The sequence below is a fragment of the Cyprinus carpio genome, chromosome B3 (genome assembly GCF_018340385.1).
Source record: "Cyprinus carpio isolate SPL01 chromosome B3, ASM1834038v1, whole genome shotgun sequence".
Taxonomy (NCBI): domain Eukaryota; kingdom Metazoa; phylum Chordata; class Actinopteri; order Cypriniformes; family Cyprinidae; genus Cyprinus; species Cyprinus carpio.
Genome location: NC_056599.1, coordinates 28,078,074 through 28,093,270, shown reverse-complemented (window position 1 = coordinate 28,093,270; position 15,197 = coordinate 28,078,074). Strand labels below are relative to the sequence as shown.

Genomic DNA, 15,197 nt, shown 5'->3' with positions numbered 1-15,197 from the left:
TTATGTTCATTTTTGAAAACGTATGTTTTTAATAAGTGACTAGATAACAGATTACACGATCTGTGTAATTTAAGTCATGTATTGTAAAGTTTTGTTGTATTTTGGCTTTATTTTAATCATAAATTTTAAAACCCCATTATAAAACCCCATAGGAAAATCTCGAAGGAAGCCACGGCGATTTACATTTCCGGGTTCTGACGTCTTAAGCCCTATTCGCACAGGATCAGTATTACCTGGTGACCTCCAGTCATTCGTAATAATTGCGGAGGTTTTCTGTGATCTTAATCCCGTGCGAATCGGCCATGTCTGTAATTTGTAAAGTAAAAATTCCCCTGCAAAAGTCCTACCATTTTTCGCCTAAAACCGAGGTAATGTGATAGTCCCGTGCGAATCAACATCTCTGTGATTTGGCGGGTCGTATATCATTTTTCAAGGTTTTTGTTTCCTGTGTGCCTTTTTATCCATCTTTCACAAAGAATGGAGCTGCGTTGGAGTGTTTGATATTATCTTGGGTGCTGTCATATCGCTACACCACACAGTTTGCAGAAAGAGAAAGCTGAAAAGGTTTTTGAGGTCAATATGTGTTACAAATAAATCAAGCATAAAGCTTGTGATATTATTTTAACCTGGTGAAATGTAAATGACACAGTGCAATAAACTATATTATTATTATTATTTTTTTTTTTTTTTTTTTTTATCCATCTAACCGGACAAAGACTTGACATCTGGGTATACAGGAGATAAGTCGGTAAATTCGAGTAAAATCACAGGTTTCGCTTATCCCGTACGAATACACCACACGAAATTCAGATGTGGGGGTTAATTTCAAAATCACACAAGGTCCCCAGATAATAATAATCCCGTGGGAATAGGGCTATAGTTCCCCCACTCTGTTAGGCTACTGATAGGAAGGATGGATTTAAGTCCTATAACTAATATACTTAGAAGCTAGTAAACACTGCAGAAATGAGACATCAGGAAAACACTTACATGAAAAACAACAAGCTGTGCATGAACATAAATGTGAGGGCCTCTCTGATAGTGACGGACTAAAAGGATAAGCTTTTGAAGTATAATGAGACCAAATGAGAGATAGAAGGGAAGGAAATAAAAATAAATAAACAGGCTCACCTTTTTACTCTCCTCCATCTCGTGTTCAAACATAGCGCTAAATACTGGGGAACGTGCTGTGGAAGTGAAAGAGAAGAGTTTTTAATACACAACAAAAACTTCTGATAAAAAAAAAAAGATCTGGTAATTATAATAGAGTGAAACTGCGACAGGGCACTTTTTCAGCAGCCTTGGTTCCCCAAGTATTTTTCCCATTCATGTTCTCCGAAGGCAATTTTAAACTGTTCATCGAAAACATAACAAATCAACAAGCTCTGAGATGAATCACAACATTACAAACTTTGATATGAAAAACCTGAAAAAGAAAGCTACAATACTCTCTACCATTTTATATCAGGAAATGTGCTGCTGCAAATGACGTAATCAGTTCAATATATCTGTACAGTGTTTTTTTTGTTAAATCATAAGCAGGATGGTGAGCAAAGATTCTCCTCAGACAAGTTGTGCCTTGGTGCAACTGCCGATCCTTTTGGCTGATTAACCCAGGGTGTTTAATGGGGTGGGTGATTGCTGTTTATGTATTGTTTTGTTTTTGTTTAGTATGTGTATGGGGTAAGTTTTGTTTAGGGCAAGTTGTGTGTGAAATCTGGCACATTCTCTCCCTCACACACACACGGTCTAATCACAGCTCAGACACCAGCCGATCAGCTCCGTCTCCACGGCTATTAATGAGCACTACCAGGTACAGCCAGATAACGAGGAATCCCGCCTCATCATGAGCGACAGCGGGAGAGAGAGAAGCTGCTTCTGAAACCTGAAAAATCCTGCCCTCTCAGGCAGCATACATCGCTAGGAAGGTATTCAAATGTTAAATAACATCATGTCTAAGACACTGTCTCTGTCTGTTCACAGATGCTTCTTTCGCTGTCTGTGATATCCCACAATCCTGCACGTGTGGGTCAGTAGTTCTGTGTCTGACAGAGCTCACTGTTGAGCTCACTTCTCACCGTCGAAACCAGTGAAAGATTTTATACATTTACATTTTCAACTTATGATTCATTTTTAACAAGATATCAGCAGTGTAGTCATGAAATATTAATCTGGTTATCTATCAAGCTCGCATGAATTTGTTCTTGAAATATAAAACCAGATTTCTTATAAGGTGCCTTAGCTGTCTGCTAAGTGACTGAGCAATAAGACAGCTGTCTTCGGGTTTCAACATCGCCACAGAGAATTAGGACAGAGGGAGATTTGTTTAGTGCCAAGAACTTCAACAACTTCAGAAATGTACAAATAAACATGTCAATATATTTTTTTTTGGAAATGTGAATTTTGTGTAAAATAAGTGTTTATTTAAAGCGATAGTTCACCTAAAAATGAAAATTCTGTTAATTATTACTCACCTCATATTCGTTCATCTTCGCAACACAAAATAAAGGGGTCATGAACTGAGAAACCAAAATTCCCTTGATCTTTTGACTTATAAGAGATCATTGTATTATAAAAACATCCTGCAAGTTTCAGAACTCAAAACTTTGTTATTAGTCTGAAAACAGCTTATATTGAAGGCAGTCTGTCAAAACGACTGTTCAACTCTATGATGTAATAGTGTGGATAAGCACCGCTAAACGAATCACGCATGTAGCGTAAATAATGATGGAGGCGTGCAGGTCTCAAAGAATCCATATGATAAAAACGCTCTGAAGACAAGGCGCTATGCAGTGCCAAGTTTTGGAAAAACAGCGTTTGCATTACCTTCCTTCTGATGCCAATGTTAGGAAAGAGTGAATGAGCTTTATTTATAATGAAGATCCAGACTGCGTCAGTAAGAACTTGGTCCTCTATTCACTTCATTTTACCAAGGATTTGTTTACAAACAAGGCACAATTCGATGCGAGATAATCAGAAAGATTGAAACTAAAAGACGATGCTGTGCTATATTGGATCCGATGTCGTAACACACAAGTGACAAAACTTTTTTTATTACGTGATCACTATTGCTTTGTCTGTTTTTACAGTTCGTTTGATTTTTTTTTAAGAGTTATTTTTGCATTTTTTACGTAAATCACGGGATGTAGGCTTTCAAACAAACACAACTATTAGCCAATCATAGCAAGTGGTCGTCTACTTCTGAGTCTACAATCCACCACGCCTATTCAAACAGCGTTGTGATGAGGGGGGTCAAAAACGAAGACAGAAAATAGCTATTATTTCTAATTATGATGGTTTTTTGATGTAAAAATCTTGATAGCATTATAAGAGGGCCTTAGAGAACAGTACAAAATAAAAAATAAAAAAGCAGTTCTTGACCCCTTTAAGATATTTTTGATGAAATTCAAGAGCTTTCTGACCCTGCATAGACACCAATCCAACTGAAATGTTCCCATTCCCAGAAACATAGTAAGGACATTGTTAAGCAGCATCACATGCATGCATCGTGTGAATGGTGGCGGACAGAGACGCAGAGGAGAAGAGTTTTTGAATAAATTCATTATTTTTGTTTCCTATGCACACAAAAATATTATTGTAGCGTCACAAAATATCGGTTGAACCACTGATGTCACATGGACTATTTTAACAATGTCCTTACTATGTTTCTGGGCCTTGAAGGTGTCAGTTACATTGCTTTATATACAGGGTTAGAAAGCTCTCGGATTTCATCAAAAATATCTTAATTTGTGTTCTGAAGATGAATAAAGGTCTTACGGGTTTGGAACGACATGAGTAAACTAAAATAATGAAAAATCTTTTAATGAATTAAAATAATGCCGAAATAAAATAAAATAAAAACACTTATTTCAGGTAGTTGCTAATGCAAGATTTCTTTTTTTTAATTCTATAATAACTAAAATTTAAATAAAAAAAAGCTACTTTCTTAAAAAAGCTAAATAAAAATATTAAAAAGAAAAAGAAAATGGGGAAAAAATATATAAAAGCTCATGAATATTGACATTACTCACTTGCGATCATTTTCTTTCAGTTTGAAAAATCTTAGCAGATGTGAATCTCTGAAAAAAAGTTAACCTAAGTGTGTGTTTCCCACATTACCTGCCAGTATGGCTTTGTGTGCCTGAAACTCCTGCCCGGCGACACACAGCGAGCAGTCCCGTGAATCTGGAATGTTCCCACAGTCCACCCAATTCATCTGCCAGCCGGCAGTCAGGAACCTTCACCATGTTCATGGTGTTCTGACCCGAGATGTTCACAGAGTCCTGCACCACACTCACCTAAACACAAAAACAAAATGCAAAACCAAACCAGTGCTGGGCATTAAAAATGTGTGAAATATTGTCTAAAATAAAAAAATACATATAAAATAATAAAATAAAATAGATGCACATTTGTGGTGTTATATTATTATTAAATTACATATGGATTATCTCAGCCATTAGCCACCCTGCTTAAAAGAAAAAGAAACACACACACACACACACACAAACCAAACATTATTTTAAAGACACCAGATTCATGTGTGCTGGGTTAACTTTTATGTTTATTTTAAAGACACATTTAAGGACATCCATATGTCAGCCAATATGGTAGAGCCTGATTCCAGTGGCTCAGGGGGGACACTACAACGACTGTTCAACAAGGGCAGCCGTCTAGTTATCTCTTAATTTACACAAATTGCCTCAATTTGTTACTGGTCTCTGTGTGTGTGAGCTTGTGTATGTGTGTGTGGTGGGCCACCATGCTGACTTGGCCACCTGTTCCCGCAGACATAAGCAGGTTCATTTATCTCACTCCAGGAGTCACACACACATGCTGAAATGCCACAGGTTCTCACACCAAGTTTAATTGCCATATAAAGCACATTTCTTTATGAGCAAACTCCACACAGACAATCCTCAAGACTGAGGGTGTTTCAAAACCTTGTGAGCTGCCTATTACAGCATCATGAGACAAGTACTGAACATTCACTTCAGATCTGAAAAGTCTGTAAACGTAATGCAAGAAAACTGGATGTTTCTCTGCAAAATGATCCCATAATGCTCAGAGGGGAAGAGTTTGAAGTAAAATCAGGGATTATGAGCCGACAAGAGTGAAATGACAAAAAAGGAAAAGTAAAAAGGTGTGAGAATGAGACTAGGGAGTGGGATAGAGATGGAGGAGAGAGAGTATGACACACAGGAAGAGGGTAAAAGAGCACCACAAACAGGAAATTAAATGTCAAGGACCCTTGTATGTTCTTAATGGAGGAGCAGACTTTCCCCTGAAGGAAACAGGGAAGACAGCAAACGAGAAGGAGAGGGACAAACAAGGAAAGACGACGAAAAAACAAGTAAGATGAGGACAGGCTGGGGAGCTATATATATATATATATATATATATGCTATATATATATATATATATATATATATATATAATATATATATATATATATATATATAACTATTTTAAAGTTTCATCCTTTCTGCTGTACGTAAAACTAACACAAGCTGGTTATGGACATCACAACACAACATTCTTCACAAAAAACACTGCAATACCAGGACAACAAACAACAACCGAAACACCTGCACTAACATAACAACAAAAACCACCATTAAAACATCTGAACTAAAGTCACAAGGATAGAAAAACCCTTCCTATTAAGCAGCATTCTAGGGCTGTCACGATTTCTTGATTCAATTCTAGTACTCAATTTTAAAAAGTCCTTGATTGTAACTGGCAAAATAACGGAAGTGGCACATTCCACAGACAGGAATCCACGAAACGCATTACACCGCATTACACATTATAAGTAAAGGAAAAAAATAAATAAAAAAAAAAGGCAGTCCGTTGGCGCCCTCTGCATGCATTTGTTATTGTGCATTATGTACATTAGCACTATTGTTAATACATTATGTTTTGCCTTATTGCTATTATACATGTAGTGGAGTAATTTTTAAAGGCTATTGTTCACGTAGGCCTATAAAAAAAATTTAAATTATCCGATTACTAGATTAATTGTCAGAACAATCTACCGATTACTTTAATTCCAAAATAATTGTTTTAGACAACCCTACAGTATCCATAGAGCAATTCAATAAAAAAAATACTATAACAAATTGTATTTATTAATTTCAAATTAATATGAAACAGGATCAAAAATGTCTCATGATAATGTTGTGATGTGATGATTCATAACAAATAACATGGCCCAAATCTTATGATTATTACTGAAAGATCAAGAGTTAAACATTATTGAAGATTTTTATTAGGGATGCACCGAATGTTCGGCAAACTGAAATGATAAAAGATGGAATAAATAATAAGAGTTCTAAAAGACAGAATAAATTGTACCGCACAATGATGTGATGCGATCAAATAGAGGCGCACGGGCCAATGCAGGCAAACATGTCAGCAGTATGAATGCATTATAAGCACTGACAGCGAGAGACTGTTTAGTACTACATCGCATGTCTCCAATCAGAAGAGGAAGAGGTGGCTGTTGCTGGTTACTATATGATGATTGAAATGACTAAATGGCCTCAAACAATTAGCAAATAAACTGCAGAATATTATGTTTTCTAATACATGCATGAATTGCATGTATTCAAACAGCACTGCACAAGCTTGCGGCGCTGTCTGCTTGTTAGCCATGGGTTCAAAGTCCAAAGCACAAGGAAATCTGAGCTGCAAGTAACATTTTTATGGCATATCTAAAATAAATAAGAAAAGACAACATGATAATTACAACAACTCTATTAATACATTTATTATATAACATTCACACAGTGTTCAAATTGGGATCTGTAATATTTTTCTAATGTTTTAAAAGAATTCTCTTCTCCTCGGCAAAGCTGCACTTATTTGTACAGTAAAAAGTACATAACTGATTCAAGAAGGGGGTCTCAGAAATGGCCCAAAAAATTGTTGGCCTTTTAACTTATTTATACTTATTAATTTTAAGTTAAATTGTGCTTTGTTGGTGCAGTGTCTGCTAGAATGTAAAAAATGTTCAGTGTAAAGTACACTTTATATTTTTAAATTGTTGTACTGTAATTGATTTTTTGTTTGTTTTATTTTTTGTTTGTTTGTTTGTTTGTTTTTTAAAGCTAGACAAAACAGTAAAAAGCACATTTTGGCTATTTAATTTATGGTGGAAAAAAAATTGGCAAAATATATGGAGGAAAATATGCAAAAAAACATGTTCAGTATTCGGCCCAGTTGTTTCATTTTGTTCGACTTCGGCCAAGAATTTTTTATTCCGGTGCATCCCTAATTTTTATTAATAAAGCATATGGTGAAAAAGAATAGGAAATATAAGTCCTAAGGCTGCTGAATAAGTCACTGGAGTTCTGTCTATCTGTCTGCTTACAAACACGACTTTATCTTCAGCCTCAGAAATAGGACGGATCACTACTTTAAAGTCAAGCACATCACTTTAATGAGCAGTGCAATATTGGCACTAGAGCAGCTCTGTGCTGTCTGGACTCAAGTATGACTGAACTGTTCACTGGGTGTAAATCTAAACAGCAACTAATGAGGGAGGAGGGTGTAAACTAGTGACCGTGTATGCTACTCTTCCAATGAACTTGATTAATGAACATGCGACGCACTCAAACTCCGCTGAGTGAAACCCATGTGTGGACATTCATCACTCACTCATTAGTGGCAAGCAAAACAGAAAAAGGAAGAGACAAGATGGGGGGAAAAAAAGGGAGGTGACTATAATTCAACAATAATTCCAAGTGACTTCCTGCATCTATAAATACACACTTCAGGACAGCGGCAGTCCTGACTAGTGCAGCATCAGGCTCATGCTAATGAGCTTGTCCAGGTCATAATGAATTCATTGATTAATCAAACCAAGCAGTGCGTAATTTACACACACTTTAATTAGAGAATTACCACACAGTATCTTCTCACTTCAACTCTTATTAACAAACCCTCCTCCACTGCACACCAATGCAAGAGACAATTAAAGCGCAGAATTTCCCACTACCAGACACCATAAACATATTTCTCAAATAAAATATACAGACAGATATAACACAGATAGATTTGAGTCTGTCTGTATTTTATGTATAGACAGACAGATATTAATGTGTATTCATTTCATCCTAAAAAAAAAAAAACGCGACAGACAAACCGCAACAGGCAAGCTTTATTTGTCAGCAGCTGTGCGTTTGTGTCAGAGAGCTGGTGTTTATACAGTGTTTCTGTTTCAGACTACACATACGCTTTTACACGCATCATTACTACTCTAAAGCTGTTCAAGCCTGGCCCTGACCGCCAACCTCTCTTTTTTTCTCCTTCACCTGATCTTATTCCTCTCTTTCCCTCCTTCCGGACACCAGCATCTGCCTCTTGTCTCACTGAACTGTCTGCGATTCAGCGATTATGTATGCGTGTGAGCGGACTCGTCTGCAGAGAGACTACGACCTCATACATCCGTGAAAAGGGAATTCCTGACTTTGAAAACACCTTTTGTAGAGATGCACGCACAACACTGAGGTAAAGATTAAAGCATTTTGAGGATCACACCGCATCAGTTTGTCACATATAGTGTGAATGTTTACAGGGAAACTTTCAAATGTTAAATACTAACATATTCAAATCCCCTTTCACTTTCATTAGAGTAACATGGTTTAGCACTTATACCTCTCCCTCTCCTTCCCTCTATCACATTCTCATCGCCGCTGAGCCCTCTGTGTTTTGAGGGTGAAGAGGAACAAAGCAGATGCTGCAGGTACAGAACATTCCTCTTAAAGTAACAGTTCACCCAAAACAGAAAAATAGCACCATTTTCTTCCTTTATGTAACACCCAAACCTTTGCAACACACAATTGTATCCAAAAATGTGGGTTAAAAAAAAAAACAACAATGTCAACACTGATGTTGCTTCTACTATTATTATCATCATTAATTTTTTCGTTAACCCAAAATAATATTCTTTTTTTTTTTTCTTTTTAACTTATTGTATTACATATGCTATTCAACTATATTTGATAAGAGTTGTTTGTCTTTTCATTTCTGTCCTATTATTGTTTTTTTTTTTTTCCTCCTCATTTAGCTTCAGGACTAATAATATCTGGCAAACTACCAATGAAAATTAGCCTTCCAGCTAACTTGGGTAAATTTACATTCATGAATGTTGATTAATGTACACTTTCTCTTTCTCAAATGAAATGAAAAATGAAATAAATGTTTTAATTAATATTCAGAAAGTATGCATTTTAATCAAAGAATCATGAAAAAAAAAAAATCTGTCATGACCAAATGTTTTCACAAAAATATTAAGCAGCACAACTGTTTCCAACACTAATAATAAATATACTTGAATGATTGTAGTAGTATCATGTGACACTGAAGACTGGAGTAATGGTGCTGAAAAATCAGTTTTCCGTCACAAAAATAAATTACATTACTTACATTAAAATAGAAAACTTACTTTAAACTGTAATAGTGTTTCATGTTTTTACTGTCTTTTTCTTCAAACAAATGCTGCCCTGGTGAGCATAAGAGATGCTCTTCTAAAAATCATGTAAAACAGTCTACGACTCCCAAACATTTGAAAGGTGACATTGTTTTGAAGAACTGTACTGTACTGCGTTTTGCTCTTTTTGATGCAACAAATGGAGACTTCAAACTTCAAAAAGTATTCAAGAGCACCATGAAAGTATGAGGGCAAGTAAAATAATTTTCATTTTTCAGTAAACTATTCCTTGAACTGGCTACTATTTCCTAAACGTGTGTGTGTGTGTGTGTGTGTGTCTGTGTGATGTGTGTTGTGTGTGTTGTGTGTGTGTACACATACATATCAGCAGCAGATGCGCAGCCGTAGTGGATATCAGAGATATCAGTGTGGCATATGGCTGCACTTGAGTGAAAGATGGCTGCTGTCAGATGGAGAGAGAGAAGTGTAGAGCTCATTTATTTACTATGAGCAATCTACCTGCTGGAGGATGGAGGTGGAGTGAGGGAGCGATGGAGAGGTGAGAATGAAAAAGAAAGAGAAAGCAAGTACAGGTGAAGGAGAGAAGACTGTATAAGAGAGCATATACAGAGAAAAACATTATAGAAGAGAAATGGAATGAGAAAAAAAGGCGGGTCAACACAAGAGAAAATAGCTACAAGTGTCAACGAATCATTAGCTAAAACTAATGCGTCATTAGTCTGATTTCATCAATCTTTCAAATGCAGAGAAAAGTAACCAGAATTAGACATCCTCTTTTTCCTTCAAAATCCCTCCATCTCACTGGCCACAATGACACCAAGTATTCCACCTCTAATGGGACCCCTCTCCTCATTAAAAACAAGAGAGAAAAAGAGAGAGAGGGAAAGATATGCTCAGGCCCTTACTTAAGGTGCTAACACCTAAAAAAAAAAAAAAAAAAAAAAAAGAACACACACACAGCGGACAGAGAAACAGAGAAGCACCTCAAATGTAGGCAAAAAAAAATGAGAATGGAATTGTGGGAGGAAAACTGAGTTAAGAATGGTGCAAGAAGGAAGAAAGGAGGAGGCAATGCTGAAGTTCTGGGAAATAATAATGAGACACAGGAAGAGAGCAGAGAGGAGGAGGAGAGGGGAGAGGAAAGAGTTTTTTTGTCCATCTTGATTAGGATGTGTAAAACTAACATATTTTCAAGACTAGCAGACTAATTAGTCTAAAGGAAACCCTGTATAATTAAGTTGCTATCAGGTTCACCTCACCCCTATTAGACATGTTTCTTTGGGTGTGTTTACATAAGGCACTTTCTTATGTTCAAAAACAGCTAGACGGAGCGCAATGGAATAAAACCGGGCCCTTGAAACTTTTTTTTTTGTTTGTTTTTGTTTTTAACATCATCTAAAAAAAAGTTGCAGCAGTACACTCAAAAAACAGTGTGAGGCATGGCGCAACAACGGAAAGCATCGTCTAAAACGTATATGACTATAGTACAATGGTTTAAAGCAGGTGATTTTAAAAACATGCTTTAGGTAAACAAACAATGTGATGCAAAACAATGCGATTTTCTGGGTTCTCGTAATTTTTAACTGTTATAGCTGAAATCACATGAATTAAACAAGAATGAACATGATCAATCATATATTTAAATTTTTCAAATAAAAAAAATTACTTTCCCTACTTACACTACCGTTCAAGTTTGAGGTCAGTAAGATAATTAAAACTTATTTAGTATGGACGGATTACTGTCACTTTTGATCAATTGTATTTTTTAGCTTCAGCATTTTTAAAAAAAAAAAAAAAAAAAAAAAAAAAAAAAAAATAATAATAATAATAATAATAATAATAATAATAATAATAATTATATTATAATATTATATATATTATATATATATATATATATATATATATATATATATATATATATATATATATATAATATATATATATATATATAATATATATCCCTTTCCACAAAAAGATTTAGAAGCTTTTGAACTGCTTTCACACTGATAACAATAAGCATCACACATCAGCCAATTAGAATGATTTCTGAAAGATCATGTGACCCTAAAGCCTAGCGTGATGGCTGCTAAAATTAAGCTTTTTCATAGCAGGAATAATATTATTATTTTAAAAATAGATTAAAAATAGAAAACACTCATTTAAAACTATAAAGAAGAAAAGAAAACCTTACAGACTCCAAACTTTTGGAAAGTAGTATATTTTAAACCTAAGAGGGGGTGTGGAGTATGTTTTGTCGCGCATCACATACCTCACAGAAGAGTGTCAATTTGTCATCAGGCAGCAGACCGTTGGCCTCATCCAGGAGGAAGTCTCGCCTTATGAACTTCTTGAACCCCCAGTCTTTTCCTTGTACGAAGCGATACGCCCGCTGGCTCTCTGCACAAAAATAAAAAATAAAGCATATTGGCACAAAATTGATTAGGTGGACACAGAACACCGGCCTTGCTCCAGGTCTCTGTAATGCCATGGCCTATTAACAAAAACCCATTGAAATAACTTTCACCATGCACTATAATTCAGTCTCCGTATTAGAGTGAGGCAAAAACAATCTATGCAAGACATCTCACACATATCTCAGACTAATCTGAATCCAAATACTCCTTAAGAGGCTTTTCTGCCTATCTGGCAAGGTCTATAATCTTGCTCTCCATTAATTTCTGCATTATAACCAGTCTGACAATTCTGTGATTTTTCACTCTCCTGCAGTTTCTCTGAAAGCAAACCTTAACACCTACATGAATGCATTTGTATTTTTATAGATATTACAATATGTCCAAATCTTCACTCCATCTTGACTGCAGATGTTTCAGCTGCCAGCAGGATCAGGTTCATCTCAATTTCACATTAGCCACACTGGAAGGTATTTTTGGTGAGGAAAACAAAAAACAAACAAAAAAAAGATCTCCCCCATTACAATAAGCTTTTTACAATAAGAGTTTAGTGACAAAAAGCATTTGCAGTTTAATTATCAATTTTAAAAGACATAGGAAAAAAAAAAAAAAAAAAAAGAGGCAGAATAAGCGGGAGAACAAGGGGAAGGAGAATAAATAGAAGAGAAAGAAAAAAGAGGAAATAAAAGGAACAAGAATAAAAAGGGAAGAGTCTACAAAAGGATGAAAAATAATAAGACAAGAAACAACAAGAAGGAACAAGGAACAAGAGAAGGATGAAAACAAGAATACAAGAAAGTGATGCTGAATCAAGACGTGTCGACAAAATCCTACAGGAGGATTTCTCCTTAGTCACTACTTTCATACACAGAAGGGGAGAGAAGAGAAATACATGACACAGGAAGTGGGGGAGAGCGAAAAACGAGAGATGAATAGATTCCTTTGTGCTTCTGGGCATTGGGGGTATGTTGTGGACAAGCACACTCTATCAAGTGTGACATCCTCTCTTCCTAAAAGTTACACTTGTTCTGGTGAAGCATCTTTTCCTCTTTTCTCTGTCGGCCGAGCGGCAGCGCAGTGGGGCTCAAGTCATTGGCGGTTAATCTGCTTCTGTTTGTGTTTGTGTGTCAGGTGCAGGTGTTTTAACATGGTGTGAAATGGCTGTGTTCACAGCTCAACTGTGACAGTCATACAGATCTGCCACTGGAGGGGCAACCGAAGACAGCTCAGGAAGACCGTGGTCTCCCTTCAAATCAAAGAAATTAGTCACAGCAACTCTCCAATAACTGCTGCTGCAAGTATCCAATAGCAGAAAGAACAATATAATGCTAATTATTATGATTACTACTTTTAACATATAGGGAAAAACCCTGTTTTAGGAACATAACTTTTTGAAATGTGACAATTGTCCACTCCGGATTCAATTTAAATAGATGTTACAGTATATATTCAAAATGTATTTTAGATGTATTAACACTTTGAAAATTTTACATTCACATATTTTACAGTAATGAGAATTGGGGGATGAGGGCAGTTGAGAAGTGTGCTTAGCCACTCACACATTAAATACATTAACTAACTTACTTTGTGGCCTAGCATCACTTCGTTTTCATTAGATTAATTAAAACAAATGTTGTCTTTTAGTTGTGTGGAAAACAGACACACCTTAGAGATTTATATATCGCGACAGAAACAAGAGGAATATAGACCAATTTCAGTGTTTTGCAAACAGTGATTAAGTGATTAGAGTGAAAATGACCGTTTCCAAGTAGCAGTCTATGGAAGCCATAAAAAAAAAAAAAAAAAAAAAAAAAAAGGTAAATTTGTGTTTATATTTCAAAATTCTGACTTTATTCTCGCAATTCCGAGATTATATCTCACAATTCTGATAAGAAAATTCAACTTGCCATTCTCTCTTTTTTCAGAATGAGTTCATATGCCACACATCTGGCTTTTTTCCACAGAAATTGCTATAGTTGAGTTAAATCGAGTTCTAAAGTCCTGAACTAGAGATATAAACTTTATATATAAAAAAGAAAAAAAGTCAGAATTGTGAGATAAAATAGGTAAATGTTATAGGTTTAAATAGTATTTTATGCTGTAACTGTAGGGCTAATACAATATGTCCCCTATGAACTGCATATGTGAATATTATGTAGACCCATTGTTTAAATAAAATTTATGCTTTAAAAGTAGAGTAATCATAACAGGTTTCATCCATAGTGTGTTCATTTAAACATCTGCATTTAGCTTTAAATTGTGTCTTTGATCACGGTATTCAATAAAAATGACATCCAAAAGCGCAACAATATATTTTTTCCTCTTATTCCATGGATTTTACCCATTTCCCTACACCTACACCAGTGTTTTTCTGCCAACACAATGCACGCGCAGCTGCAAGTGACGTAACTGTGACGTCTGTTCCAAACTGCTCTATAATGCAATTGAATGAGTCATACATAAATAAGTATTGGCCAATTTACTGGTCTAAGTTATGCCTCTGCTTGCAGTACGGGACTGCCCGTATTGCTCATAAGTTGTGATGTCTCAAATTGGACAGACAAGAGTGTTCACAGATGGCATGGTTTGATTCAGCTGCTTTGGAATAAGATGCTGATGGGCCGGTGGGTAATAAACCCTCCCAGAATTAAGAACTCCTCAGTAAATTAAGTTACTCACCTATTAAATGGGAGAAGCAGGATTTCAAAACATAATTTTTCAATCCCCACACCATACGGTTTGAACACACCACAGGTGAAAGCTACTTTGCTGGTCATATGAAGGCCGGTTTCGATGCCATTTCACATGTGTTTTATGCCTAACCCTTGTTCACAGATGCATAAACCTTTTATGAACCATAGTGAAAGACTGACAGAGGGGGAGGGGTTTGGAAAGAAAGAGTGACAGACACTCTTATTGGTCTCTCGAGGAGGTCTGGGGTCAGATCAGGGCAGTGGCTAAATTTGTGCTCTCATTGGGGACGTCTAGCAACTAACCAATTGCAGTAGGGCAGGGCAAGTTCCTGTTGGCATCCAACCCAGGGTCAGGCCTCTGTGGACTCGAATACACAAGCAGAAAGGACAAGGAGTGTTTTAGGACATCTGACAGACTACAGCTCCAATAAAAGGACTGACAGATGGATTATGCATAGAGGGAGAAGAGAGAGTTAAAGCAATGAAATAGAAAAAGCAGCCAGTGGCAATCCATATTCAGGACCCGGTGCTGGGCTTTGGGCCACAGTGCCTAATGTCCTGGCACACAGAGAGAAAAAGAGAAGGTTGCTCGATCGCAAATGCACTAAGCATACACACACAGAAAGGCAGGGAGGT

At 36.3% G+C, this 15,197-nt stretch overlaps 1 pseudogene; it reads right to left on the bottom strand.

Annotated features, from left to right (window-relative positions):
• Window positions 1-15,197, bottom strand: part of LOC122136575 — a 68,917-nt pseudogene that overhangs the window by 8,067 nt on the left and 45,653 nt on the right.